At 51.1% G+C, this 27,570-nt stretch overlaps 1 protein-coding gene across 4 annotated transcripts in view; it reads left to right on the forward strand.

Moving 5' to 3' along the window:
• The window catches only part of exd (PBX homeobox extradenticle), a 414,455-nt gene that overhangs the window by 317,668 nt on the left and 69,217 nt on the right, over nucleotides 1-27,570 (forward strand). Inside the window, exons 9-10 of one of the 4 annotated variants that reach the window (XR_007602827.3) lie at nucleotides 3,754-3,840; nucleotides 9,540-19,878. The exons of 2 other annotated variants lie outside the window; for them this stretch is intronic. The gene's annotated coding sequence lies outside the window, so the exon portion shown is untranslated. Of the gene's footprint in view, nucleotides 1-3,753; nucleotides 3,841-9,539; nucleotides 19,879-27,570 lie in introns of those variants that run through there. One more of the 4 variants, XR_007602826.3, reaches the window with a different exon arrangement.

The raw sequence follows: 27,570 nt of genomic DNA on the forward strand, positions 1-27,570 counted from the left end.
TACTGAGGAGTTAAATGTGAGCAGCCTTTTTGGTGGCGACTTCTTGTGGCGCAGAGTTCACCCTGAAAGGATACAGATCTGTTATTCCGGCAATTGGCGAGATTCAGCTTATATGTTGGTTTAAAGTATCGGCAGCGATGCTGTCAACGGGCAGTACCATTTGTTTTAAATTGCTATCGACAAGAAGATCCGTGTAACACACGCGCGCAAACGTTTGGCGCGTTGTTACTGCCATCCACGTTTATCGTAGGCCGGTATTTCCCTAGAGAGTAATACTTGTACGGACAGGCTAAAACTCTCTATCGACGCGTCCGTCACATAGTGCAGAACGCAGTCGTAGCATGGGTTCTCTGTGACCGGCACATCGGGGGCCGCAAAGTGCGGAAGAGCGTGTGAATGTGTGTCCTCCCCTCGTGTTTTGTAGCACATGTACGAGTGTGACGATGAGGCTTCTATGCCTATTTTCTTTGTTTTCCGTTATCGGAACTTCCACCGAAGAAATCGTAATTTCAGCACCGGCGTTTCGAGTAGCGTGCGACCCTCGCGTTTCCTGGTAGGCAGACTACGACCAGTGGTACACTCACGCGTGTCAAATTGGAGGAAAGATCGAAGCGAGCGAGAAAAAAAGAAAAAAAAATATTGCTTCTCGCTCAGCATCTGACCATTCGCGGCCCTTGTGTTATCGTTGGAACATATTCGCGAACGAGTGGGCGGAATGTGAGTGGAACGTTCGACCGCGCCTTGAACATCTTGCAGCAGTTCCGTGCAGTCGCAGTTGCCGCAAGAATTCCTGGACGCAGAACTACCACTGAACCAGATTTTTCGTATTCATGTGTGCGCGCGTCTTTGGAGCGTGTGTGTGTGTGTGTGTTTACGCATACGCGCGTGTATAAACGATGGGTTTTCTGAAATATGATGTCACTTTGGCGAGGATGATTAGCTAGTCATAGCAGAAACTGGAGTGTCGCAAAATTAATTGAATAGAGAGAGAGAGAGAGTGGGTGGGTGGTGCGGTGAACTTTGTGTGGTAAACCGATGTGATTTTGTGTACGCACTAGTTGCGTCAATGCTGTCGATCCCCGTTGCCTACCTTCGTCACCATCGCTGGCGCTATACCCACTGCAACGGTGCCACAATTTGGAGAGATCTGGGCGAAGGCGCATAAAGACCTTCACGAACAAGCCTTTCATAAAGGCCACTTCTTTCACAAGCCTGCGATTTGGGGAGAAAAAAAAAAAGAAACGAAAGAGAAACGTGGAGACGATCCGAAGCTTTCCCGAGCAAGTGTGCAAGCCCGTGCTGCAAACGTACCGCAGCGAGAACACGACGGACGTAAAACGTGACAAAGACGGAAGGCGTCGATGCGTGGCCGTCGCTAATGCTAACATCGTCGTCGGCGAAGCGCACTGTGGGCAGAAGAGAATGCGCGCATCGCTACGACGCCACGCGTGCATCCGGCGGGAACGAATAACTGGCAACGTTAAGAATGCACCTCGTAGCCGGGTGGTTGCACCGGTTTGGTGGAAATGGGGAGTGCAGTAATTGCCACGGCGCGTTGCTCCGCCCGTCGCGTGTGATGGACATGTGTCCGCCGGCACCGCCTTGACTGCTCGAGAGAGGGAAGGCGACACGCGGGGGCGCGCGTGCACCTGTTCAAGTTTATTATTATAAACTTTTTTTTCGAGCGGAAAGTAAAGCGCCCTGTTTGTTGGCGGCCGAGGATACCCCGTGTTTCTCTAACCACGACAGAAAGGCGCAGTTCCAGCTCTACGAGGCTCCTGCGCATCTTTGCGTTCGTTTTCTTTCTGTGCCGTTCATTTTTTCCACCCTCCTCTCCTCCCCTTCGTTCTGTCAAAGACGGCGGTCTCGCCTGGTCTCTCTTCGAAGAGCTGCAGGGACGATCAGGAGCGCCCTGTTGCGGCAAAGCTCTCCCAGCTTAGCGGCGCTCTCCTCTGCAACGCCGCCGCTGCCACAACTCCGCAAAAGCCGGCCAGCAGCGTCCCGAAAGCGGATTAGCCGCATGTGCCGCTTCCTCCTCTTCCTTGGCCGCGACATCTTCTGCTCTTATTGCTGCCTCCCGCGAAAACAAGAGCTCCCCCTGTTTTTCTTCTTTGCTTTAGTTCCTGTTTTCGAGCGTGGAGACAACAGGGGGAGAGAAAGAGTGAGGCAATAACAGCGGCTCCGGTGGTTCGCTCTTGTAGTAGGCGCAGCAGCGCGGAGGGATTACGGGAGGCGACCGACTCCGGCGTTAATCCTCGGTTACGGGTTTTTCTCGGAGGCCGCCTTCCATTAACGGCCGAGCACGCACGCACACACGCACGCTGCCCCCCCCCCCCCCTACTTCCCCCCCGCTCACTAGCCTCACCGCACTGCAACGCCGAGCTTCTCTCTTCGTTCACTACTTTACTTCAGCGCGTGAATTATTTTCTTTTCCTCTGGGAAGCCGCTGCTAACAAGCTTTCCTTTGTTGCGCGCCGCCGCAGCCGCCTCAGCCTTGTGCACTTCGGTGTGCTTGCTCTTGCACGCATCATCGTGCTTGCGTCGTTGCCACGCGGCGCGTGCGTCGCATCCGAGTTTACAGAAGGCGAAGATTTACGTCTCTATCGCGCCCCCCTTTTATCCCCATCCCCTCCTTCCCGCTCGCGTCGTTTAGAGGCCTGGCTCAGGTGTCTCTCTCGGAGCCCGGCCGCTTGCTCGGGCTCCCGTTGTGTCGTTCAACTTTCCCGTTCGAGCGACTTTCGAGGCAGCGAGGCAGGTAAACTTTCGTAAGACCTCGCCCCGCCCAAGGTTGCTTCTTTTTCGTTCTGTGTCAGCTGAAACGCTTGCTTAACGGCGCTTCTGAGATTAGCCGGAACATGCGTTATGTCCTGCCTTTCTTGTCCAAGTACTCGTTGTACATCCATTTGCCTCCTCGGTACGAAATGCGTTACTTAATGTCAGAGTAGATGATTGTGTGGTTCGACTTTTGTCGACAGTGCTAGCAGCCTATTTATCCCCGCCATGTCTGGCTAACTTGCGCGCTTGTGTCTAGATGCTTACCTCGTCGCACGCTGAAAGCTCACCTGTCGCCCGCATTCATCATTAAGCATATTATTAATTGCCCGTCGAATAAAAAAAAAACGTGTTTTTAGCATCTCGATGCGTCGGTCATCATGCGTCCCCACTGAGGTGCCTGCGCAGCCCTCACAAGCGAAAAGTTTCGGTCCACACTTTGTGTCCGATGTGCGAACGTCAGGTATAAATACGGCTAGCTTTTAGACAGCCAACTTTCCCGGTGCTGCCTGGGGGAGCGTTCCAACCCAAATGGCTATCTTAAGTGCCGCATTGACTACCTAGAATGCACCTAGTGAAACGGTAGTCGCTGCATCACCTGCGTCCAATCCCGTAGCACTTGATATCTGCACTATATACATGAGGGAAACGCGGGCGATTAAACTCGCCGAGGCTTATTTTCGGGCACTGCGGCCTCAAAATGTTCGCCCCTGATGGCGTATTGGAGTGGGCGTTCGCGAAGGAGCCGCTCCTGTCTCCAGGGCCCACGTCTGATAGGCAGCGTCTCGCGAGAGCAAGTCTGGAGGGTCATGGGGCGGGCTAAGCGCCTTGCGGGACACCCGTGTTGTGGCCCCCTTTTGTGCCGTGTCGTGTCTCTGTCGCTCTCGTGAGAGGCGTCGAAAGAAGACTAACCGTGGGCTTCCACGCTTTGTTGTCTGTCCTCCCCACCCAACCCCCAACACACCCCTCCTCCTCCGCTAGCTCTGCAATTTGGAGACGTGGGCCTGAGGCAGCGGCGGCGGCGATCGTTGATGATGGCTCGCGGGATGAAGCTCGCCTCTGCTCTTTGTAAGCTCTCTCTCCCAAAACCACTCCTTGTGAGAACGCCCGTGAACGCTTGTGAAAGCCCTGTATCGCGGGAGCGGTAGTTACCAAACTGAGCTGTGCATTTATGTCCGTGCCTTGCCTCCCGTGTGAATGCAGTCGCTGTGTGTAGCGTGCCTAGAGTAACTGGAGAAGTGCACCCTGCTGTTTTGATTAACTCAGAGACATTTGCATTTAACCATTGGAAAAGCGCGTAAAAGTTTCCCCGCAGTCAGCACACGATGCCGCGAAGAGATTTATGGCACCTGACGTGTAGACTCGGCAGCTGACACGTTCCCCCGTGGCGTCTGACCTCCCCGCACGTGGGCCAGCCCCGGTCCTCGCATCAGTCGCCGTGGATCTCGCAAGCGCTGACTGCGGTGCTCTGAAAGCTTTTTCCGCTCGCGACATCCATTACAGGTCCCTCTCAATGCCCGCCAAAGCTAGGAACGCGTGCGCCTCGACCTTCGTCAGTGCCCTCAGCATGGTCTCTGGTACTTCTCGGAAATCACTGCACGCCCTGCTGTCTTCCTTTTCGCCTGTTGTGTGTTGAGTGTGTGCATAACTTTGCTGCCAGTGCTAGTCACCCTGTCTTAACCGTGTCGGATAGGCTGAGTGCATGCTTTATTAACTGCGCAGAAAGATATCAGGAACTTGCTGTGGCCTTGCGGCGCCAAATTCTTGCTGCCAGTGTTACGTGGTTGCCGCTTCTCTTGTGCTTCCTGTTGTTCGTTTGCCCAGCTCTCGCACACCGGTCTGCCCAAATTGCTTTTTCGTTGCTCCTTTTTTTTATCTTGACGATTTCGTGCGTCTGTTCTCACGAGCCTACTATTACCTAAAGCTTTGACATTGCAAGTGCTTATCTTTAACGTCAGGGACAATTGCATGCCGTGAAATAGTCTTTGCAAGTTTCAGAAGTAGTGGCCAATTTCACAAAACTCTAGATTTTGTTGTTTTGTTATTCTAATGAAACTATTCGCGATTGATTGAAACAGATATATTGCCTTGCCCGAGCAGTGCACTTGTTTCCTGTTTTCTTGAGTTTACTGATGCTGCGTCAGAGCTGTGACATTATCGTGCTGCTACGGTTTTTTTTCCGTTTGAGTGCATTGGTGATATATTTCTGCACACCGTTACTGCACTGCCCCTTGCCGCCCCATCCAGGTGTATGTGAACCTGCAGGACGGTGACGCTCGCGCGTACTTAGCGTCTGGTAGGGCGGCAATAGTGAAATGGTAACGCTGTGCAGAAAAGCAATCTGGCAGGAGTACGAATTCTGTTTCCGTGTTATGTGTGGCCTAACCATAAGTAGCCGACGCAGCCCTCTCCGGCTGCTGCGGCTGCCTGTAGCCGTGAACGTTGCCAGCTACGTTGTGTACCTGGCAGCGCTCACGCGTTTTGTGGGCAAATTTGTGTTGCACATGAGCGGCAGCTGGCTGTTGCAGGTAGCCGCAGCTGCAGGCACACCTGTGGCTACCTGTTGCAGTCGGCATTGACGTTTTTCTTTTGCTGAAGTTGCATTGTAGCTCTTCGCATACCTTACCTGTAGGAGCAGCATGCAGTTGGGCGCACTATATTGTTTTGGTGTTTGTCTTCAAGCCATTCGTTTCCTTGTCTCTCATTATTTTTTACTGTTTCCTTCAAGCGCGTCCACTGTTCTACTAATGTTCAGAGTCCTTAACAACGCAGGCCCTAGCCCATACCATCTTAGTTACCCCACCGACCAACTTCCGAGTTAGACAGCACACCGTTTCTCTACGTTCGCTTTTACTGGGCTAAATAACTACCGCATACGATGGAGCCTGGATGGAGAGTCAATGCTTCCCGCAGTTAATTTTTTTCGGCGTAGAAATAATAGTTCTTTCAACCGCAGTGAAGCGTTTTCTCTCACAACGTGGCGCCCTTTTAAACGTGGCCGCAGTTCGTCGTTCGATGGGCTATCTGCTACTCCTTGCGCTGCCAGTGTTTTTCGAATCCTTTATCGTTGTGTACACCGTTGGTTCATTAGCCCCCTTTTTATGTCGCAATAGCTTTTCGGACGCGGAGAACTCTTCGAGAGATTTTTTTTCCATTTAACCACCATACTTTTTCCCCATTCGTATTGTCTTTCGGAGTTTCCAATTATACTCGCCATCTTTCAGCGACTCACAATAGAAAGTCTGTTCTTCTGTCCTTTTACTTTATTTACGGCCATTCAGCGCTGCCTTTTCTCGTACTCGTTTCATAACGACGGAGCCGTTGCCATATTTAAGTTCCCTTACTGGCTTTGTAGCTTTGATGGTGCGATTCACCACAGTTGGCGTGTTCAGAGACTTTGTTAACGGCACTGCATAGCTATATTTATTTTCGCGCTCATGGCTTTGGTCGCGTTTGTGACTGTGATACGAAAGTTTCCGCTGTAGTAGGTAATGTAAAACCTCTCACAGACAGCGCACAGCGTCGTTCGCAGCAGGTTACGCGTTTAGTTTTCAGCAGCCACGTGATGTCTGTACTCGGTAGCAGGTTAAGCCGAATCTGGCTTTTTCACTTTTTTTTTCCATTTTTATAGCATCTTCACCATTCATCGCACAGCCTCCCGCCTATGCGATGCCCGATAGGAATCGCATAGTCGTCGGGGCGCAGACCCGGTGGTTCTGGTTATGTCGCGGAATGAAGGGCCACCCTACGAAGCCGTCTCTTTGCGGTGACTTATTCGACTTGCGCAGAAGTGGCGGTTCGTCCTACGCCGTCCCCTGCCCCTCCTTGCACAAGCGTTCCCGCAGATGGGTTCTCAGTGTCCGGCCGCCGCACTAGTGCTGCGCTCATAGTCTGCAACCTCCTGTGTCCGCTATAGCTTTGGAATGCCTCTCTAGCACGTCGTAGACGAAGTGGTTCTTCTCTCCCAGTTTGCCTATTTTCGCCCTCCTTAGAATCTCGAGTGGCATGCCGAGTTGGTCTGTTCTCCACATGTGCGCTAAGTGTCACTTTTCGCTCGGTGTTGATCAGTGTTGCTAGACTAGGTTCAGTTGTTGAACTCTCCGTAGGTGCCGTGTATCGCGGGTGCCCCCGTGCCGTGGTTTGCCGCCAGATGGCGGAAGCGCCGCAGGTATAGCTCTACGCGGGCGCAACGCTGCGTTGTCGAAGGCGATCGGGTCCTCCGACTTCGCAACTTACGAACGCAACAAGTGTTTTCACCGATGCGTTTTTTTAGTGTTTTTATAGCCTCGCGTTTGGCAGATTGATCGGAAAACTTTACTGAGCTGTGAAAATGCTGCTGCGCTCCCCCCGGAGTGCGCTGTTGGAGTCCGTAGTCCAGGGTCCCAGCAGCCCTGGCGATCCGCTGCGCTCCACTAATCAGCTGCTGCTTATTAGTCCTAATTAATTATTAATGCGAACGCATTATACGGCTCATGAGGCGGAACATCCGGCATAGGCGGCGCGGCGCTGGAGTGACCACGCGATGGTCCAAAACGTCAAGGGATGAGATCCAAAGTTTGACGGCAGCCCGTCTGGCCGGGAAAATGCGTTTTGAAGAAGCGCGAAAAGATACACCGACCACGATAACCGAAAATTTAATGGCGTTTCAGTACCCCATAAAACCCACAACAAAAACACAGCGTATTTAAGTACGTTTCAGTACGCGACACAAGCAGCCAGTATACACCGACGCGGCACTTCCGACGGTGTACACTCGCTGCTTACGTCACGTACTGAAGCGTACTTGAATACGCTGTGTCTGTGTTATGGATCTTATTGTGAACAAGGCTCCCGTATGGGGTAATGAAACGTCATTAAATTTTCGGTTATCGTGGTCAGTGTATCTTTTCGCGCTTCTTCAAAAGTCAAGGGAGTCCAAATGAGCCAATTGAGGCAGTTGATGTCGATTAAGGCAAAGTTAATTAAGACAGTGAATTATGCGAATGTAATTAATAATTTAATATATCTATATATTTAAGGCACTCGGACGCACGACCGTTGGTGTTGATTAAGGCGAAGTTAAGGTAGAGCTAATTAAGGCGCAGGTGTAGTTACGATAGAGTTCATTACGGCACTCCGAACCACGACCATTAGGAGAAGACATCACCACTACATGTTGTTTTAATTAAGGTATAGTCAATATAGATTTCATTAAGGCACTCGAACCTACGATTGTTGGTAGGACTCGAACCCTTGACCTTCGGTGTTCAGGCAGAATTAATATAGCGTTAATTAAGGCACCCTAGCCCACGATCGTTGGTAGCAGTCGAACCCACTACCTTCGGTGTCAATTAAGACGAAGTTAATTAATATGCAATTTATTAGGGCACTCGAACCCACGATCGTTGGTAGGAGTCGAGCCCTCGACCTTTGGTGGTGGCAGTGCTTTCGCATTCATCTGCGTAGGGATAACTAAGTGCCCCTCGAATTTTAATTATTTAGTAATGTAATTAAACAATGAGTTTATTAGTACTAATATTTGCTATACTCAGGAATTGTAGCTATCAGCAGGTCAAACTGTTCGTTATTTCGTTAGTACTAATAGGTGCTGCTCATCAGCAGTTGTAGAGGTCAGCAAGCCGATCGGTGCACATTTAAAATAGTAGGACTAACTCCAAGGCACCTTCTCTCGATAGATACACACTCTCAGCACTTCATTTCGGGAGGAAAAAAAATTAACCTAGCACTATTTTCTTTCGTCAGAGCACAACATTCACAAGTACTTACCCACGTGAGCTTTGCTCGCTTGTGAGCAGGCTTGCACATTCAAGGCAGATTCTCGCTGCAGAAACCGAGCTTAAATATGCATTCGCGTCACCAAATAAAATTGGGTGATGCGGGCCGTAAACTCGTCAAAATGCGCACAGCATTGAAAACGCGCAAGGGTGTCGCAAAAAGCACCGAGACTGCAGCAAAACACGCATGTATACAAGGTGCCAAAACAAGTAAACAGCGTCCGCGCCGTGCTGATCGAGCAAAGTGCGACAGCAGCGCCACGAGATGCGAGGATCGGTGGTGGGTCCACGCAGTCACAGGAGTTCGAAAACTGAACCTAGTCTAGTAACGTCGGTGTTGATTGCTCTGTAGTTGTCTCGTGTTCCCATGTGCGAGCATGCAAGTGTGGCATTTTCGAACCGCTCAGTGCCTCAGTGATCCATGCATCCTGACTGTCTTGAGAACGGAGAAAGTCCATGAAAGGATTCATCAGAAAGAATGAGTAGGGTTCATCCCCCACCCCCCTTTGTGTCTTTCTTTTTTGTTATTTTATTTTTTCGTTCGTAATTATGAGGTAGTAGAAGCTGATAGCAGTACAACGTTTTCTTTTACTTCCTCTTTTATTTTCAATAAAGCTTCGATTTGGGCTAGTTGGGCTAGTTCATTTTCAACTTTCCGGTGGGTAGGTGAATTGAACACGTTCGCTTTTACCGTTGATGAGCCTCCTGTGTTCTGTTCTTATCTGCCCAGACGCCCTGTGCATACGCGTCTGTAGGATTTTGTTTGTGTGTGCCGATGTTGCGGGTAACATTCTCATCGTTGCAGCCGCGAGATAAGTGCAGTCTTTCTGCCTGTAATCATGCAGCACTGACCTGTACATGTGTGTGTGTGGTCGCGTGATTGCCGCCAGCGCGCTGGAGACAGCGTGTGCGAGAGAGAGGCGCAGCGCTGTGAGCGAGACCCCTTTTCTCCTGTCTCTCTTTTTTTGTTCCCCCCTTTTTTCTCTACCGCAGGGCAGCGCCAGTGTCGCGTCGTCGTCGCCTGCCGACCTAACCGCCGGCTTTTTGTAAAGACAGAAAGACACGTTACGCGGGAGTCGCCCCCCTCCCCCTCCCATCCCCACCTTGCCTCCGTTTCCTTCTTGCCCCTTTCTTTTTTTTCCCTCGCCTCTGCGTCGGCCCAGGAAAAGAATGCAAAAGAAAGGGGGAAGCGAAGGAAACCACCAAATGCAAATACGGACACCAGTGTGCACGCGTGCGTGTGTTTGTTCTCTGCGTGTCTCTGTGTGCGTGCGTGCTCGCGCAACTCTGCCAAGTTTCGGCGAAACGAAGACAGAGTGGGGAGAAGACGACGGGACATCGTCGCATCGGCGCTCCCTGCAAACGGCAGGCAAAAGCGAGGAGGCGCGCTGGCTGGGAACGTGGCGCTGTTCCCTTCTGTGAAGAAAATGGCGGAGCGTGCGCGGCCCGCGTCGACCTGCCTGCAAGTTCTGCGCGCCGGACCGACGCGAGACCACCGTGCCCGAGGAGGAGGAGGTCCCCACCCACATCATCCCCGTGCGACGCGACGACCACCACCGCCGCTGCTGACCCTGCGTGCTGCCGCAGCTCGAACCCCGAGTGGGGAAGTAAAGAAGAAAATCCGCTTCTGCGTCTTTCGCGTTCCTCTTCACCGCCATCCAAGAAAACGAGGGGGAGAGAGAAATCCCGACGACTGCACCGACCACAGTCGGACGGGAACGACGCGTGTCGCCTCTCCCAGCACGCGCCACCTACCGCGTGCTCAGGTGTGTGACTGCTGCATGACACGGTGTTGCGACCGCGGCTCCACTGCCTGCGGTTCTGTACCTGCCCGCCGGCAGGCCTTCCATCCCATCCGAAGCTGGACTTGCAAATACTGTGCTTATGTTACTTTTTTCCCCGAAGAGCGAGCCCCGTCATCGTTGTGCACGTCACTACCTGTCGTGTCGGTTACGACGTTATTGAACTGTTCGTCGTAGTGACTGAAACCAGAGCTACAGGAGCTGGGACCGCTTTACGACTTGGCCGCATAGGGCTGCGTTTGTCCGTGAGCCTCCCTGTACACCGTTATCATCGTTGCCGGGTACTGATCGTGTTGCCTTGTGACGTCATACTAGCGCCAAGTGCGCAGCCCCTGTCCTATTTCGGCGGCAGTTGTTGTCTGTGTCAAGCGGAGGCGCTCTTCATCCTAGCTCCTCGATTTCGCCCGAGCGACTCAAGCTGGTTGCTGCTCCCGCAGGTTACTGTTATCTTGAGAAAGCTGGAGAAAGTACCTTTTCTTTATCCTTTAAAGCAGAGGTGGTTTCTACTTACGCTTCTTGCTGATTAGCAGCCAAATTCAACAATGAAGATTACGTTGCCGCTAGCACGGACATAAATCACCTTCATAGTACAGCTTCGCACTGCGGAATTCATGATTACGGGATGAGTTCACGTGCTTTTATTCTGAAGTCAGATAGTACTTTCCCCCCATTGTACCCGTTGCAGGCGTCCCGACTGAAACACCTCTTATTAAAACAAAAAATAACACATCGTGACGCGTCTACTGCTGTCAGATTTTGTTACCTGAACATTTGTCCGCTACTGCTGCAAAAAATTAATATGGTAAAACTGATCGAACTCCTTCCAAAATTAAAACAGACGTGCGTGCTTGTTCTGGTATCCTCGGTTTGGTACTCCTGCGAACCTGATTATTCGCCCTAAACTAGATAATGTTGTTGCAATAGCGACAAGTTCAACCACTGCTGCTCCTGTAGTGGACTCGCAGCAAAAATTTTACTTCAATGTAGAGTGTAACGCCTGCGATTTCTGCTGGAATTGGTCAGCTTCCGATGGAGAATACTCCCGCGGTCACAGATAAGCTGTCGCCGAACTGGGACGCCTCAAAAGTAAATGGGGGCAACGTAACCTACGCGAGGCTCAAGCCAGGATGCGGTGAACGCATGGGCACTCACGGACACACGTGTTCTTTGCCTTTCCCTTTTTTTTTTTTTTTTTTTCTAATGCTTCTGAATTGCTTGCCTGTGTTTGTCACTTGGGAACGAATGTTGCGACTGCTGCGAAGCCCATCACCACTACGTCTCGGACGACTGTCTCAATGTGTAAGATAAGAAGATGAGAGAATCTCCCGATTTCCATCCCTCTAACCCTTCGCTAACCCGGCCCGTCGCCATAGTTATGTGGACATGGCTTCCGTCACTCGCCGGCGTTTATTGCCGGCCTCGTTGGTGCTTGCTGGGCCGACAGTGTCATGGATTTGTGTGGTGTCGACAGTGTTCACGGTTCCCATCTGAGTTAACGGTGCGCAAACTTCTCGGGCCTGAAGAAGGAACTGCGTTTATTTGTCCCCTGTTCTAATGTCGCAACTCTAGCGCGCTACGCCGCATATTCTATTAAAAGGGTTTGGGTGCTACGGAGGGGGCTTCCGAAATTCTTGGCAGGTTGGCGTTAGTTCCGCTAAATGTTCCTCAGAGTTGCACAATGAATGAAAAACAAAAGTAAAAAACTGAGAAGTCGGAGCCTCTAGAACTTGGCCTTTATTGTTTTGCGGCGTCTACCATAATTGAATCGAAATTGCAAGCGCTTCAATGCGTGCGTAGCTATTCCTCGATATACCCGAGAGGTTTGTCGCTCCTTTTTTTGCGTTGACCTATGTTGATCGCGCGTGTCCTGGAGTGTCGACACGATTTTGTTAGCATTTTAGGTATGATCTGTTGCGTAGTCCTTACTTTCCTCCACTTCCACTGGCTGTTGCTCTTTAAGAGAAGCGCTGCAGCTGCGGCAGATTTAGTGCGAACGCGAAACTGCGCCGCCGACGTCGGCCACCGACTAACCTTGCGGGTGGCAGTAGCGCGTCGCCATGGTGCCGGCTGATTTGCGGGAAAAGCTAATGACGCTTCTCCGTTTCGGCGTTCGGACATTTATTGCGGACGCGTGGATCGTTTTTTGCTTTCAAAGACGAGGGATTAAAATTGGCGGGAACGCTGCTACTTTACCCGAAAGTCTCTCTCTCTCTCTCTCTGCCCTCTCGCATTCGACAGTTCGCCGCTTGGTGGCCTCGGCAACTGCAATGCCAGCAGTGGCACTTTTTAGAATTGTTCGCCGCGATGCCCGATTTGCACTTTTTTTATTTCCTTTAAAGTTAAGGCTGTCTGATCTGCTCTTACCTTAGTGTGGGTGTCGCATGTTAGGTTTTCCCCGTCCTGGTCCTGCAGATTTCGTCAGCTAAAGCTTCGAATACAGAATTCGCTGAAGGCTTGTAGCGATTTGTCCATAATTTCAACCAAAGTCGGCATATGTGACGTAGCGACGTAAGTAGCGACAGCGGCACAGCTGTCCCCAGGTGGCGTGTTCGATTCCCATCTGCGGCGGACGCATTTCATTTAAAGCAGAATGGAGCAACGCCCATGTAATTTCGAGTGCTTTTTCAGAATAGATCGGTAGCCGTCAACTACTGAGGCCCGCGTAGTCCAGATCTATGTCAATTTTAGGAAGATGGATAGGGCTCAGTGGTTAACTACGGAAGCTTCACATGCGAAGCTTCGTAGTACACGCAGGGACGACAAGGTGCATTAGTTAAGCCCTTCGATTTACGGACGACAGCTGAGTGAGTGAAAGCATATTAGTGCGGAGACGTGTTCTGTAGCTGAGGCGATAATGTGAAAATCTTCGCAAAATTTCAGTAATTCCAGGTGGCCATCTCACCGACTTCGAGGTCTACGGTGTTCTGAACCTATATGCCATTAACGATCGGTTGTGCTGTGTGCTTTAACAAAATTATTTTGAATCAGCCTGCGCTCTAGGGGAAATTTAGGAAACGTGTAGCGCGGCCAAAATCGAGCCTTCTTTTTGGCACGAAGCAGGATGAAAAAAGGTGGACAGCTAGACCAGTGTGCATGGGTTAAGGCACATCCGTAATACCAGCGCCCCAGTTGAGTGAGGCATCAGCAGCGCTGATTATGATCGGGCTCATTATCTCACGGCAGCGCCTCCCCCCCCCCCACTCTTTCCCTCCAACTGGAAGGCTCGCCGCCGCGCAAGTTTTCTGATTAATTCCAACGAACTCGGCGCTTGTTTTTCTCCCCAGTAGTGCGCGCCGGAACTCCTTCCCCTGAGCTTCTCGTACGCCAGCGGACGGGAGAGGAGCTTCTCTCGTGCTCGACCCAGTTACCGTCTCCTCTTTCCTCAAGAATCTTTCTCGGGCACAGTCCCACGCACATTCTCCGGCGGTGTGTTGCTCGTGTTTCCCAGGCGGCCTGCTTGTTCCTCGGCTCGCCCGGCGCGCGCAGAGAGCCTCGGGTTCTCTTCTTTCTCATTTTTTCGGACCTCGGCGCTTTCGGGCCGTGGGACGCCGCTGGTGGGAAGAAAAGTTTTCGGGAGGCGGCAGCCGTGATCGTTGCCTCTCTTCTGCTGTGTTCGCTCCGGGCAGTCGTGCGGAGGCGGGGGAGTGCGGGCTAGTAACAAGCAGCGACATAGGCACGTTCTCTCCGGGGCTCCCGTAGCAGACGCGAAGAGAAAGTAAAATGAAGGCTATCTCATTTTCTTGGGTGTCTCAGATGTGCTGCTTGGGCAACGGTGAGAAAACTAGTCCTCGTGCTGAGATAGCGAAGGGTGGAGGGGGGGGGGGGGGGAGGAAGCGATAGAAAGTGGGCTTTTTCGACCGCGCATTGGACAAGGCGGTTTCGTCCCCTCCTCGGCTGGGCCAATGAGCGATTCGAGACACGCCCACTTTCTTGCGGCGTTCTCTCCCCTCCTCCTTCGCTCATGTATGGGTGAGCGTCTTTCGATGCTCCCGGCTCCGTTTCATAGTGCGCTCGCACTCCGCCGTGCCCCGCGAACGGTGGGCGAGAGGCGACCGGCTGCGGCGCATGCGCACTCTCGCGTGCGCCGTGAGCCCGCTCCGGGCCGAGTCTCGACCGGGGCCCTGGCGGGCTCGGACGCCGACGGAACCCAGGTTCGTCTCCGCGACCGGGAGCCTCGCTTCTTCCCCCTGTATGGCTCTACGCTCCGGGAAAGCCTTTTTTGCGAATTTACTCGCCATCCATTTTCTTCTTTTTTTTTTTTTCTTGCGAAACCTGTTGTGCACTTTCCGTTTTCTCGCTTAACATCTCCCGATAGGCAACGGCGATGGGGGGAAGGTGAATCCTGATAGTCTGCGTGCGGCAGCATCTTGATCCCCCAATAAGGTCAGAATAAAGCTGAGCCTTTATTATGACCATGTAGAATCAATAAAGTGATGTAGAATCGCTCTGGTATTCTGCTTTGAACACTGTGGGCATCCGCTCAATGTTATCCTCCCAAGGTTCGTGTTAGCTGTGGATGTTGGGTTGTTTTGTGACGGTCATTGCGTGTCGGGCACCAAGTTAGCAGCGAGTTGTTTCTTATACCCTTGACGTTCCGCCTTATTTGGACTGTTTGTAACCAGGCTTCTAAACCCATAGTACCTAGCTTTAGTTTTGACGAGGCGTTAAGCACGATCAAGTAAATTAAGTCAAGCGCTCATGTCCTCCGCCGATCTGCGGAGGCTGTAAACGGTTCGCACATAAATAGTTGTCTACGCAAAGGAATCCGGCGAAATTTTCTAGCGGCGCTTTAGGACAGCTATCAAAGCACCTCGTCGGCGGTATGAGGTATGAATTCATGTTTTTCTTCTTGCTTTTTTTTTCTTGCTGCTGCGGATAATCTTTGCCGATTCTCGTTCGCTTTTTTTTTTTTTTTTTGGCCGGATTAGTTCGATTGGGAGCGCATACACGGCCCGAGGCGTATTGCTGCCATCGATTTCAAGTGCGCCGCGCGGAATGAGAAAGTTTAGCGCCCCTGTCGATACTGTCCCGCGGATAAATAACAAAAGGAGAGCGCCTAGCTTGGCCTGTCATACTTCTTTGACGTCCCCTTGCAAGCTAATTCGATTTACCGTTCGTCGCTTTGTGTGTCTGGCGCTTTCTTTGCTCACAACTCTGCAAGTCACTTTCCTCGTCGCGTTTTTCTTTTCTTCCTTTCTTTTTTTTTTCCTTATCGCGACCGTATTGCGGTTCATTCTCATACGGCGCATGCAACCCCGCGTGTGATTTCTAGGCAAACACTGAAAATTCCAACGCCGCCCTGGCCGGTTTCTTTTTTTTTTTTTAACAGTATTCTAAAGTTAGCTTCGCAGACGATTTTCCTCAGTATTTCCTTCGCTTTTGTTCAATCACAGACTCAATTTTAGCCATAAAATATGTGATAGAGACCACACAAAGTAATATATAAGGTAACCTGAGCATAGCGGCCACTTGGTTATTGTCGTTTTAGTTCTGTCATTGCTGCCATTTGCAAGGCATATTGTAAGCGCCCGTCACGTTCCTTCGCTAGCGCAGGACGTTTCGTCGCCGCACCGGCTACGGTAGCTCGGCGACTAATGGCGTTGTGCTGCTGAGCACGAGGTCGCGGGTTCGATCGCGCGGGCCGCGGAAACCGCATTGCGATGGTGGCGGAATGCAAAAACGCTCGTGTACTTTGCACAGGGTGCACATTGCAGAAGCCTAGCTGGTCAACATTAATCCGGTTTCAGTTTATTGTTACCAAACGCTCATTCTAGATATGCACTAGACAATTTTTGTGGGGACAGGAGCGCATGCTGTACAAGCCACACAGCATTCTCAGAAATGACGAAGAGTGGCCTACTTTAGACGGAAAAAAAAAAAAAAACGCTACATTACGTACTCGCCAAGATAGGCAAGTGAGATCGCGCGGCAGTTTATGGCAAAAGACTCCCTTTTTTTTTTTTCCCCATAAGTTTTCATAACCTCGTCCACGAACCAACAGGTTGCTTTTCCTTAGCGAAAAATTTTGTTCGAGGGTTCACTTGCTGCTGAACACGAGAACGAGTTACTTAATGTGCTGTAAACACAAAGGGCGCTCCAAACACAGTAACCTGACAAGACCATGTTTTCGCAATTCTGTGAGTAAGCGGCAGTTATATGCTAAATTGCGCTAATGTGCCCTAAATAATGGTAATGTTACCTACGGAAGGCTAACTTGTGGCCTGAAAGGGTGCGAGGCCCAAAGGTTGCATCAATCGTAGCAAAATTTGGAGCATGCCAACAATATGTAACTCTGGCACCGGGTGTGGTATTCGAGCGTAGTTTCCTGGCTCTGAAGTGACTTGTAGATTGCCAGATGAAAATTTTACTAGCATTGATTTCACTTCACACGCACTTGAACAATGACCGAAACATCTAAGCCCGTACGGCTCTTCCCGTTATATGCTGTGAAGAGCAGCGTTGCTACCCATAAGAATGTGAAACTGCGCCCTTTTAATGAAACCTATGTTGGAGCATGCTCCACTGCGGTACATGTGGACCTCGTTGTTTCGCATGAAAGAACATCGCGTACAGAAATAGCGGCATGAGTTTGCCTCTCGAAGGTGCTGTTTAATGACATACCCGCACATTTTAGGCAGTGAATTCACCCAAGATCAGGTCAGTGGCCGTTTTCCATTTCTGTAACTGCTGTCCCCCGTGGCGTCCTCGATTCGATATGCGCCATCTTCTTCGCGACTACTCGAACTAAGGATCGTTCAAGAAAATGTTTTTTCTCTAACCGAAGCAGCAAGATGTAAGGAAATTTCAAGCGAGCGTTGAAGAAAACGTCGCAAAGGGGTCAGCTGTCCGAATTTGTTCAATAGCGAAACCGTCAAGTGGCGAAACAGCGTTGCTCTTGTAAAAGACATATTCATGCGTACGGCCTTTCGCGCATTTTTTTTTTCTTTGTACATCCTCGCCAGGTGTTCTCGGAACTCGAGAGCCACCTTTCCCTTTCTCGCGTCTTCGGTAGCGCTAAATTGCCGTCATATCTGTTCTAGAAGCTAAAAAAATTGACCCGTGGTTTACGCGTGTCTGCCTCCGGTTTCGCGGCGACCGCTTCATTTCGTCCAGCGTTTGCGAGACCTGCGCCGGGTGTCGCAAGAGCAAACGAAAAGTCTGCCGCAGCTGCACTTATTTGAGCATTGCCCCCTTCCCCGCTATGGCATCGTCTTACCTCCTCCCGATGTTCCCGCCTTCTGTTTTGTGTTCACTGTCATTGGAAGCACGCAACGCTAACCCTAAATCACATGCAATCGCGTGTGATTGCGGAGGTTTCTCGGAAAACACGAGCAAGCGGGTAAGCGCGCACGAGGCTAGAGCGACCTTTTTTAACTTACGACGCCATTGTTCAGCGTAATGTTTACCGTCATTCGAGCCCGACCGAGGTCGGCTGACGCGTCATTAAAACTGTAAAGTTGACAGAAAGCAAACGATATTTCGCGTCTTTTTGAACTTCTGGGACGAAACTTTTTGCTTGCTTCAGTTTGCATGCTTGGCAGAAATACAGGGCGGATAAGTGGGTTTCGCAAAATGTGATCCACTCTTACGCATAATCTGTATTAGAATATGGCAACGCGGTTGAATAGCTGTTATGTTTTCGTCTTCGTCTAATCTTCAGCGTAATAATGGCGTCGTGCTTTAATGGGGAGATTTCGGGTGTGTCTGACATGCGGATGGTAGACTTCTTGATTTAGATTTCGATTATCTTTCGTTTAATCAAACCTGGCTGCACTTACTAGTTGGCGGCCCGAGCTTGTGAACCCGGCCTCGGTGCCAGCCTCATCCGCTGCTCTCCTTTGCGCAGCGAACAGCATGTAGTGCTAATTTTCCGCGAGGAGTTCTGTGTGTACGTACCTCCTGTGTACCTCGCGTGCCCGGCGAATTGGGCGCGCAGAAGGCATACACTCACTGCCGAGGGGACAGCGTGTGGGTGCAGGGAGTGGATTCGGGTCTGTTTTGCGCGTGCGCGTGTGTGACACAAATGTAAATACACTCCTCTAAATAACAGGGTAGCATGTGCTGGGCAGGCGCGCTATGTTTGGTGCGCCAATAATGTCGATTGCCATGTGAACGGTGTGCTGTTGACGACGACGTAGGTGTGTGCATGTGTTGCGCGCGGGTGTCGTTGTTCCAGGCACTGCGTTTCCCGTGCAGGAGGCGGCCATCCGACCACTGCTTCGCGTGGTCGTGCCACCTGAGTGTATCGTGTGTGTGTGCGTCTGTTTTCTTTTTACGTGTGTTCAGGGTTCAAACGCACTCGTGTTTCTTTTTTTTTCTTTCCTTTTTTTTTCTTTGATTCGTCCCTTCTACCCTATCTCTCATCTTCTGTGCGTGTACAGTGTTCATGCGGCTGGGCACGTTACGTGCGCGAATTCACGCAACTCGAAACACACGTGTAAATACGTATCTCGGCGCCATCTGACATGGCCTCCCCGCCGTTTGTTTGTTGTGCTCCAAGTGGCTGACTGACTTGTGTATGTGTGCGAGTGTGCAGATGTGAACGCTGTTCTGCAAGATCTTTCTTTTTTTTATGCGTGCGTGGTGCAGAGTTATTTCCTCGAGGACTTTTATTTTCTGTCTTATCACCATACTCTGGCCCGAGGTGTAGTGTGTTCTTGAGAAGAAGACAGCGACGGCAATATAAGCTAAGTGACACAGACTCTGCGGACGGTCGTCTGCGTCTTTCTAATGCAGACGATGGGAGTGTGTGCGCTTTGCAGGTGTGTGTATGTGTGTGTGTGTGTGTGGGCGTGTGTGCGTTTGCGTGCGTGCGTGTTTGCGTGTGTGTCGCGACCGCGAGAGGACGATGTTACAAGAACGCGCGCCGGTGCAAGCACCGGGCACCAGAGCAGACAGTATAGCGTTCTCCTTTTTTTTTTTTTCTTCTTCTTTTAGGCGAAGTGTACGAGCAGCTATTACGGGAGGTTGCTGTGACGAGAGCGTCTGAGTGCGCGCGTCTGGTTCTGTTGGCGTGTCGAGAGAGCGGTCATTTTTTTTCGGCTGTGGCGGATGGACTCCCCTTGTCTAGCTTATCGCGGGCGGACGGCGCGGACTTCGCTGCCTCTGTCCATTCTTAGCTGGACGCGGCGCCGTGTTGGGGGCGCCGGGTCCACGCGCTCGCTGCACGTGCCACGCAACCCTGTGCTCGAGCTAGTGGACGCTCCGCCCGATTCCGGCTGCTTGCCTTCGAACACGTGTAACGCCGTGAGGTGCTGTGCGAGGCTTCGAAACCTGCGCCGTTCGCCAAGTTGTAGCCTACAGCGGAGTGTGTGTAATAATAAATACTACGCGGGGCGGGTCGCCACGCGCGCTCTCATTGTGCGTTTTTATCTCCCGCCCTATCCCCACCTACCCTTCCTCTTCATCCCTCACATCCCTTTTTCCCTGGTTGGCCCGACCCGATTTACAGAAACAAATATCGCTTGTGTATATATGTGGACGATTGCGTTACTGGGATTCGAAGATGAATAAAAGGTTTCAAGTGAAAAGCATCGCGCCTCTTGCCTTCTTCCCTCGCAACACTGTCGCGCTCTCTGACTCGCCGACGAGAGCGGCGGCCCTCGCTCTGCACCACTGTCCGGAGACGTCGTCTGGTGAGAAAAACGAGTTGGCAGACACTTACCCGTGGACGCTATCGCGAGTATTTTTTTTTTCCCCTCCGTCATTGGCTCACCGAAGCCGCGTTCCCACTATAGACGGCATCGTCCACTTGTCGCGACGCGTGCTGTACGTAGACCCGTAAGAAAACGGACCTTAAAATTTTTTCCCCTAAGGTGTATGTTAAAGAGTTGCATGTCTTGCATCGCAAATACCAATACCGTCCTGGTACCTGAAACGAGCAGAAAAAGAAAACCTACATCGTGAGGTCAGTTTTCGAACCTGTGCTACAAAAAATTGGTGCACGCTTAAGCTTCGCCTTTAACAGCGGAAGGCGATAGCATTCAAGGAACCCCGACTGCTTTCCAACTTTTCCGGCAAGGGCAGCTTATGTATCCGTAATGTTTACCGGGAAACGCTGGCGGTGAACGCTATGCACGAAGGCGTCATTTCTGGTAGAAACGGCCTCTTGCGTGGGCGGATCTCCGGTTATTGTTTCGCACTTTTAATATTTCTGTCTGAGAAGGTCTAACGTAAAAGCTATGTGCTGTCGCTGTTTCTTTTCATGACATTTGCGTGCCGTCATTTTCAAAATTTCCAGGAAAAGGAAGGAAGGAAGGAAAAAGTGGAGAAGGAAAGGCAGGGAGGTTAACCAGTTTAGCTTAACCGGTTTGCTACCCTACGCGTGGGAGCGGGATGGGGGAATGAAAATGGGGAGAGAGAGAGCACATAACACAGCACACACATCGTCAATTACAGTCCCTGACTCTTGAGCGGTACGTTACATCACTGTCACAGCTGCTTGTCCAAGCCCGTCTCTCAAAAACCGAAGTCGTCCCTTCGTCGCCTTCAGCTTCGATGTCTTCTGCGGTGATTTGTGAAAATAGTTGCAACCGACAATGGTCTATTGTCAAGGTTTCGAGGAAAATATTTGTAAAGAATATAGGACAAGGTATGAGCAACTTTAGTAATAAAATAGTGGTTGGGTATGCGTGGTTCGGAATGATTTCTCGCGAAAAGACGGTGGACGCGGAAAGTGGATGCCGTATTTTCTGCGACATAGGGCCCTTAACGCTGTCGCGTTAATATCGAGTATGAGGCGTTAGCGCTTCTCAGCAGCAAGCGTTTTGCGCGCCACAAGCACGACGTGCAGCACGGTAGGTACCGAATATTTGGGGGATAACGGAACTCGTTCTTCCGGCCACAGGCGAGTTAGCATGCATCTCACGTGATTTCTTTTTTTTTTTTTTTTTTTAGTCGCGAGTTGTACATTGTATCAAACCGCGCCGGTTCGCGTGGTACTCGTTGTCTTTTTCCGTCGGCCTGCTCCTGAAGCATGGTATTGGTTGTATCCCGGGTTTCGTCACCAAACAAATCTTTGCGAAAGGCTGTTATCAGACAGCGGGCCCCGACGTTTGACCGCTGCGGAAACATGGAAGCGATTGGGTTAGCGTGCGTCCGTGGCCGGTGCTCGTGCTCGGGACACATTCCTTCTCTTTATTAGAGTTTTATAAATAGCGTACCCGAGTGGCTTTGCGTACGCGTAAACGCAAACTCCGTTGTAGATAGACCCCTCGGGTTTCTTTTGTTCACCCGCCGCATTGCGTCCACCTACTTTGGGTGCCCATTTCTAAAACGCCTTTATTTGTAACAGTGTTAGGCCAGGCCATCCGTGGAAACGCTGTTTCAACGCGATAGCCTTCAAGGCCCCGTGTTGCAGAAAGTACGGCGTCCAGCGTCGGACGTCGTTCGTCAAAAATATTTTCGAACGACCCGTACCCACGCCAGGCCTCCATGTGGTGCAAAAAAGTTACTGAAATAATATAATTTCTCAAGCTAGAATACGCAGAAAAATCGTAAAGTACAACTTACACACAACCTACGGACATGATAGCGTCAGGTTGTAATTTGACTATACGAGAAAATAATTATGTTACGCGAAAATTCAGACCCATTTTCCAGCGTTTCTACCATACATAGACCGGCCAAGGCGTCGGCCATTTGCGCGCGCCGGCGCCTATCTCGAGGGCCATGGAGCAGCGCGCCTGGTTCCTTGCAGTACCTCCAGATGGCGCTCGCCTCCGCCGCATCGCGGCCCACGCAAGGGGCCGCGTTTCTATGAGAAAGCCCGCCTTCGTGCAAAGCGCTCGCGACCAGCGTTTCCCGGTAAACATTATGGTTACATACGCTCCAGTTGCCGGGAAGCATGAGAAGCAGTCGGGAATCTTTGAACGCTATTGCGTTCCACTCTTAAAGGCGAAGCTTAAGCGTCCTCCCATCTCTTTTGCAACCTCCTTCTCTTGCACTCTCAGATTTAGTGTTATAGCCGTACCGCCGCACTCAATTTACGACTGCTGCAGAAACAAGCGCAGATACTGAAAGTGTTAAGGCCATACTACGCTCTTCGACAAAGGTACACTCTTTGGGGTGTATCTCTGCCACACAATAGTCATCTGCCTTGCTTGCGTCTCCTTTCTTGAAAACGCCGCGCCCGCTACTTTCCTGCCGGGAATGCTATGTCATGCTGATAACGCGCATGCCGTTCGTTCACTGGGAAGTACCGGGCTCGCCGCGTTAAAAAAGGAAGTGCGGACAAGACAGGTGATGATTATTGTTGTGTGGCAAAAGCGTGTAATTTTGCTTAAGAGTACACGTACGCTTGTCGGCGCGCGAAAGCTCGCGCCGGCACGTCTGGCGTTTACCGCAACTCGCGAGAAATGCCGGTTTGCATCTACAAGGAACGCGAGCCAGCACGCCTACTTGGCTCACTGATGCACGTTTTGACAGAAGTCGTCTCGCACTTTATTGTAGACAGTTCTTCAATATGATGAAATATTGATAAACGCAATCGATTTATTTTTAGAGCTGTTAAAGCAGCGCGAAAAGTACAGAAAGAGCGCATTCTAATAATTTAATTATGGGATTTTGCGTGGCAAAACCACTTTCTGATTATGAGGCACGCCGTAGTGGAGGGCTCCGGAAATTTCGACTACCTGGGGTTCTTTAACGTGCACCTAAATCTAAGTACACGGGTGTTTTCGCATTTCGCCCCCATCGAAATGCGGCCGCCGTGGCCGGGATTCGATCCCGCGACCTCGTGCTCACGAGCCCAACACCATAGCCACTGAGCAACCGCGGCGGGTAGCGCATTCTCCCATGACATAAATATTTCTCACTGAGTGTTGATTGCACCACGCCGTAGCTGCTTAACCAGCCGCGTGCAATTGCGAGGCAGCCAAAGCCTGAAATCTGTCTGGAACAGATATCCCTGCTCGCGCCGTGCTTGGACGCGTACGACCTGTCCCACACCATGTGCGCATGCGTAGGCGCGCCGGCGCGAGCTTGCGCGCGCCCGCGCTCTGGAAAGCGTACTTGTAGTTTGGTCCTTAGACGTTTCGCTTGGCGTTGAAAGTGCTGCGGGTGTCACTGGGCGTCACTGGCCGCTCGCTGTTACGGGAACGTTGTTGCAGCGTCGGCTGGAATTCTCTCTCGGTATTGCCCGGCACGTTTTTCTTTTTCTCTCAGTCAGTGCTTTCTTACCTAGTATTTTTCTTTTGCTGTTCTATGCAAGTGAAATTAGGCAGGTAATTAGGGCAGGTAGAAACGCTTGCGCTTCGCCTACACAGCAGCCTACGCAGTCACGGGAGAGTTAGCCATCGCCCTGCTTCTTACTCGGTCCCCGGATTTGCAGCCGGCCATTGTTTACCGCTTTGTCGCCATATTATAGCAACTTCGACTCGGGTGGCGGAGCGCGAAAGTGAAATGAAAGCTGCCCGGACTGGCGACCATATTTCGCGCCTTCGCCGCATACTGTCTCCTCTGCGCTCTTTTTTCGTCCAGCTCTCTTTCTCTCTGTAACTGCGAGCGCTGTTCGTGAGACGAATCGCCAATGTGAGCGGCAGAAAGAACCAGGAGATGGGGTGGCCTATTCCCGCTTTTATTTTGCCAGTCTATACGGCTCCCTGGCCGTTCTCCTGCGTTGTCTTTATTCTTTCTTTCCCTGGCGAGAAACTCTCTGCAAACGAGGTTGGGCCGAGCAGCGGAGCAGAGACAATCCGAATGAATCATAACGCGGGCGAAAGTTGTTGGTCGCGGGACAGCGAGGACGGGTGTGAGGTGTTGGTTCTGTCTGCCAGAGGCTCTGTGTGTGTCTGTGCGTGCGTGCTAGGGGGGGGGGGGGGCACCGGCTGCGGGCCGCTGCCACACCGGCGGGAGAGTCGCGGCCCGGTGCTGCTCCGGGGTGAGCCAAGTGGGCGCCCGTGCTGCATCTCAATGCAGGGACGTTATGAATTTCTGATACCTTCGGGAATTGAAATGATTTCGCTGGAAGATGGGAGCTTGGAGGGATGTGGGGAGGGGGCAGTCTGAGCGGGGAAAGATGGGAGGGTTGGGGGAGGCAGAAGGGTGGACCTCGAGTCGTGGCACACTCTGTGTGGAGGTCGAGATGTACAGGGAAGACGTGTTTCAGGGGGAGCCGAGGGGAACAGGAGGACAGGTTCTTCCCTCCCCTCTATCCGCGCCACCTTTTCTTCCAGCCTTTCTGTTTTTCGTGACCGGAGAGCGAGCCCGGCGGGCAGAGCGAGCGCGATGTGTCGGTCCCGATAACGGGGCTTTCGGGATGAAGGACAAGGTGAGTTATACGCTCCGCCACCCACGTCAGAGCTCGCCGCCGCCGACCCCCACCCCCCCTCGTCCCAACCGCCCACCGACAGCACCTCGCAGCGGTGGCTCTCACTTTTCCCTATCCGGGAACCCAGTCAGGAAACCCCGGGGCTCCTTTACTGCGTTGCTCCGCCGCATACTACACAACGGCATAGCCGCTACTGCTGCTACGAGATCGTGGCGATTTGGTGGCTGCCTTCACTTCGTATCGCAGAGGGTTCTTTTTTTCTTTTCACCGTTATTACGTTTCAGGTCCTTTCTTTAGTGCCTTTCCCTCGACCTCCCGGCGCCACCCTTCATTGATGTCCGCGTTATCCCTGCAGCGTCCCTTTTTTGCTCGTCGCGGACACTCTCACCTAGTTTCCCAATTTCCTCCCCTGCAGGCTGTTCGAACTATGCTCAGGGATTTTTTTCCCTTTAGCATCGTCGAGTAGCTTTTTCCTTCTGTGTTTTCCTGATTTTACTGCGTGCGTTTTCTTTTTAGCGGTATTTCTTTCGCCTACGTTGCCTTTTTTTCTTTTTTTTTTTTGTTTCTGCCTCCCTCCGTTCTTAATGGCGCTCTCTCAGATAGCGTGCTTCCTCCCTATTAACAGGTCGCTAGTGCCAAGGGAGCGTATGACTCAAACCCGGTCGTCCGCCGCCGCGTGTCTTCGAACTTTTGAAGCTCGCTAAGCTATAGCCGTAGCCCTGGTACCATGTGGAACTGTCCACTTTTTCTCACACATTTCTTACGAAATCTTTTCGATAAACATTCGCGGTGCGGACATGGCTGAATAAGCGTCCGTTTATGTTATCACGAGTTTGAGGAAGCGGGTGGGCGAAAAAAATATAAAGTGGCTTTACGAATTGTGTAGGTGTGGAGGCGTTTTACATAGATCCTGAATATCTTAAAATTATTGGGGGAGCAATGTGTTCTGGTACAAGTATTTTTCCAGCCGTCCGAACTAGCCAGTGCCGCCATTAAAACGCCCACATACACAGTGTATCACATATGTGAACAGATTTCACGGCGTTTGTAAGATCTGAGAAAGTCCCTTGCCTTTTGCGCGTATTCCTCAACGTAAAGCTTAACTATAGAGGCAATCGCTTTCAGCCGTCCCGTGGTATGATGGTTCGAACAACCCGTACGCCATCGAATAATGAGCCACGACAGCTTCAACCGAGGTAATACTTGCACGACCCGGCGTGGTATATAGCTGACTGTGGCGTTTCGCTACTGAGCTAGACCTCGTGGGTTCGATCCCTGTCGAAATGCAAAAACGCTCATGTACTTACATTTTGGTGCGCTGTAAAGGATCATAGGTGGTCAAAGTTAATCCGGATTCCGCCCATGCTACGGCGTTCCTCGTAATTATATCGTGGTTTCTTCGCACGTAAATCCGCATAATCTAGCACCTGCTCGACGTACACATGTACATATTGCAGGTGTCCCACCACCATAGGATCAAGGAGAAGAATCAGTGGAAGCGAGGGGTCTTCTTCTTTTTTTTGGTAACGATCATATAAAGCGAACAAACAGTGGAACTGATCAATGATTAAGAGAACTTAACTCTGTGTGTGTGTGTAATTGAAACAATTACAAAATGGAAATTAAAGGGGAAGACAACAGTACCGCCGATAGTAGCCTAACCAACGATAGTTTATCATGAGGCTGCGTTAATCTTCGAAACTCATGGATGGCTAAATGTCGATGACGGAGCATCCTCTCTCAGTATAAATGTTTGCTCGGTTACAGACATGTCGCGTGTGCAGCACGTGAGAACGTGTTTCCTGTAAAAAAAGTGTGACCCGTAAGTGCGTGTCACATTCCTAAAACCTTTGCTAATGAGGAGAAAATCGCCCAAGAGCATCCGCAAGCCAGACTCGAAAGTCTTCAAGCAAATTGAATATCACGAAAACATGTCATGAGTTGTAGGCCGCCGTAAAATAAACGTTCTATAACATAAAGTCACCCTGTTTGCCGTATGTTGTCCCTGGACGTGAAGCATGCGTTAAGAAATTTGCCCTAGATGCTACAAGCGGAATGATCAATACCCTCCAAGCTCGACAACGATTCTTTTTGGGAGTGAGCCTGGCGTTTGCGAGTCTCTATCGATGTCGACGATGATTTTGCCGGCAGAGTTATCATCTGTAAATAAATACATAGCATAAACTCTGTTTCGTAACTTCCATCGTACTTTCCACCCCTTGAAGACCATAACACCATGTATAGTGCATACATAGAAGGCACTAGCGTGCTCGTCACCGAGGTTCTATTTTCCCCCAAGTATCTTAGCAGAGTCTTGTGTCGTCTTCCTTAATGACAAGGTTTGCTAGACACTTGGTTGAATCCCTTCCTACAGTGTGCTCGGGCGAGGACTCGGGTGGAGCAGTAGTCCACTTAGCTTGTCAGGCTTGACCCGCCTGAGATGACATCACCGTTTCCAACGGCACGACACCGTCATGTGTTTTCCGTGTAAGGAGTAAGCGAGAAGAAAGGCGGTTAACTGAGGGGCCCGGTTTTTATTAGTCATATCATAAGAAGCCAAGAAACACTGACACCAAGGACACCACAGGGGAAATTACTTGTGCTTAATAAATGAAATAAAGAAACGTAAATAAATGGAAATGAAAGTGGATGAAAAAATAACTTGCCGCAAGTGAGGAACGATCCCACAACCTTCGCGTAAGGAGTGTTATTCATTGGGTACGTATGTTTGAAATAATGTGTTGGGGGCTTCGCCGCGACCCTGTGGCGATCTGGGTATTTTTCGTGATTTCTTTTTTACTTCACGTATAGTAGTAAACCTCCCATGATTTCAGGCGTGTCGCAGAACTCGTGGCAGGCGCTGTAAGGCTGGTTCCGAGCCGCGAAAGATGGCCCCCATTATCTCGGTGCGTTCGCCGTGCGTGAGCGTTTCAAGGCGCCACGCTGCGACATG

This window comes from Dermacentor andersoni, chromosome 1 (genome assembly GCF_023375885.2).
Source record: "Dermacentor andersoni chromosome 1, qqDerAnde1_hic_scaffold, whole genome shotgun sequence".
Taxonomy (NCBI): domain Eukaryota; kingdom Metazoa; phylum Arthropoda; class Arachnida; order Ixodida; family Ixodidae; genus Dermacentor; species Dermacentor andersoni.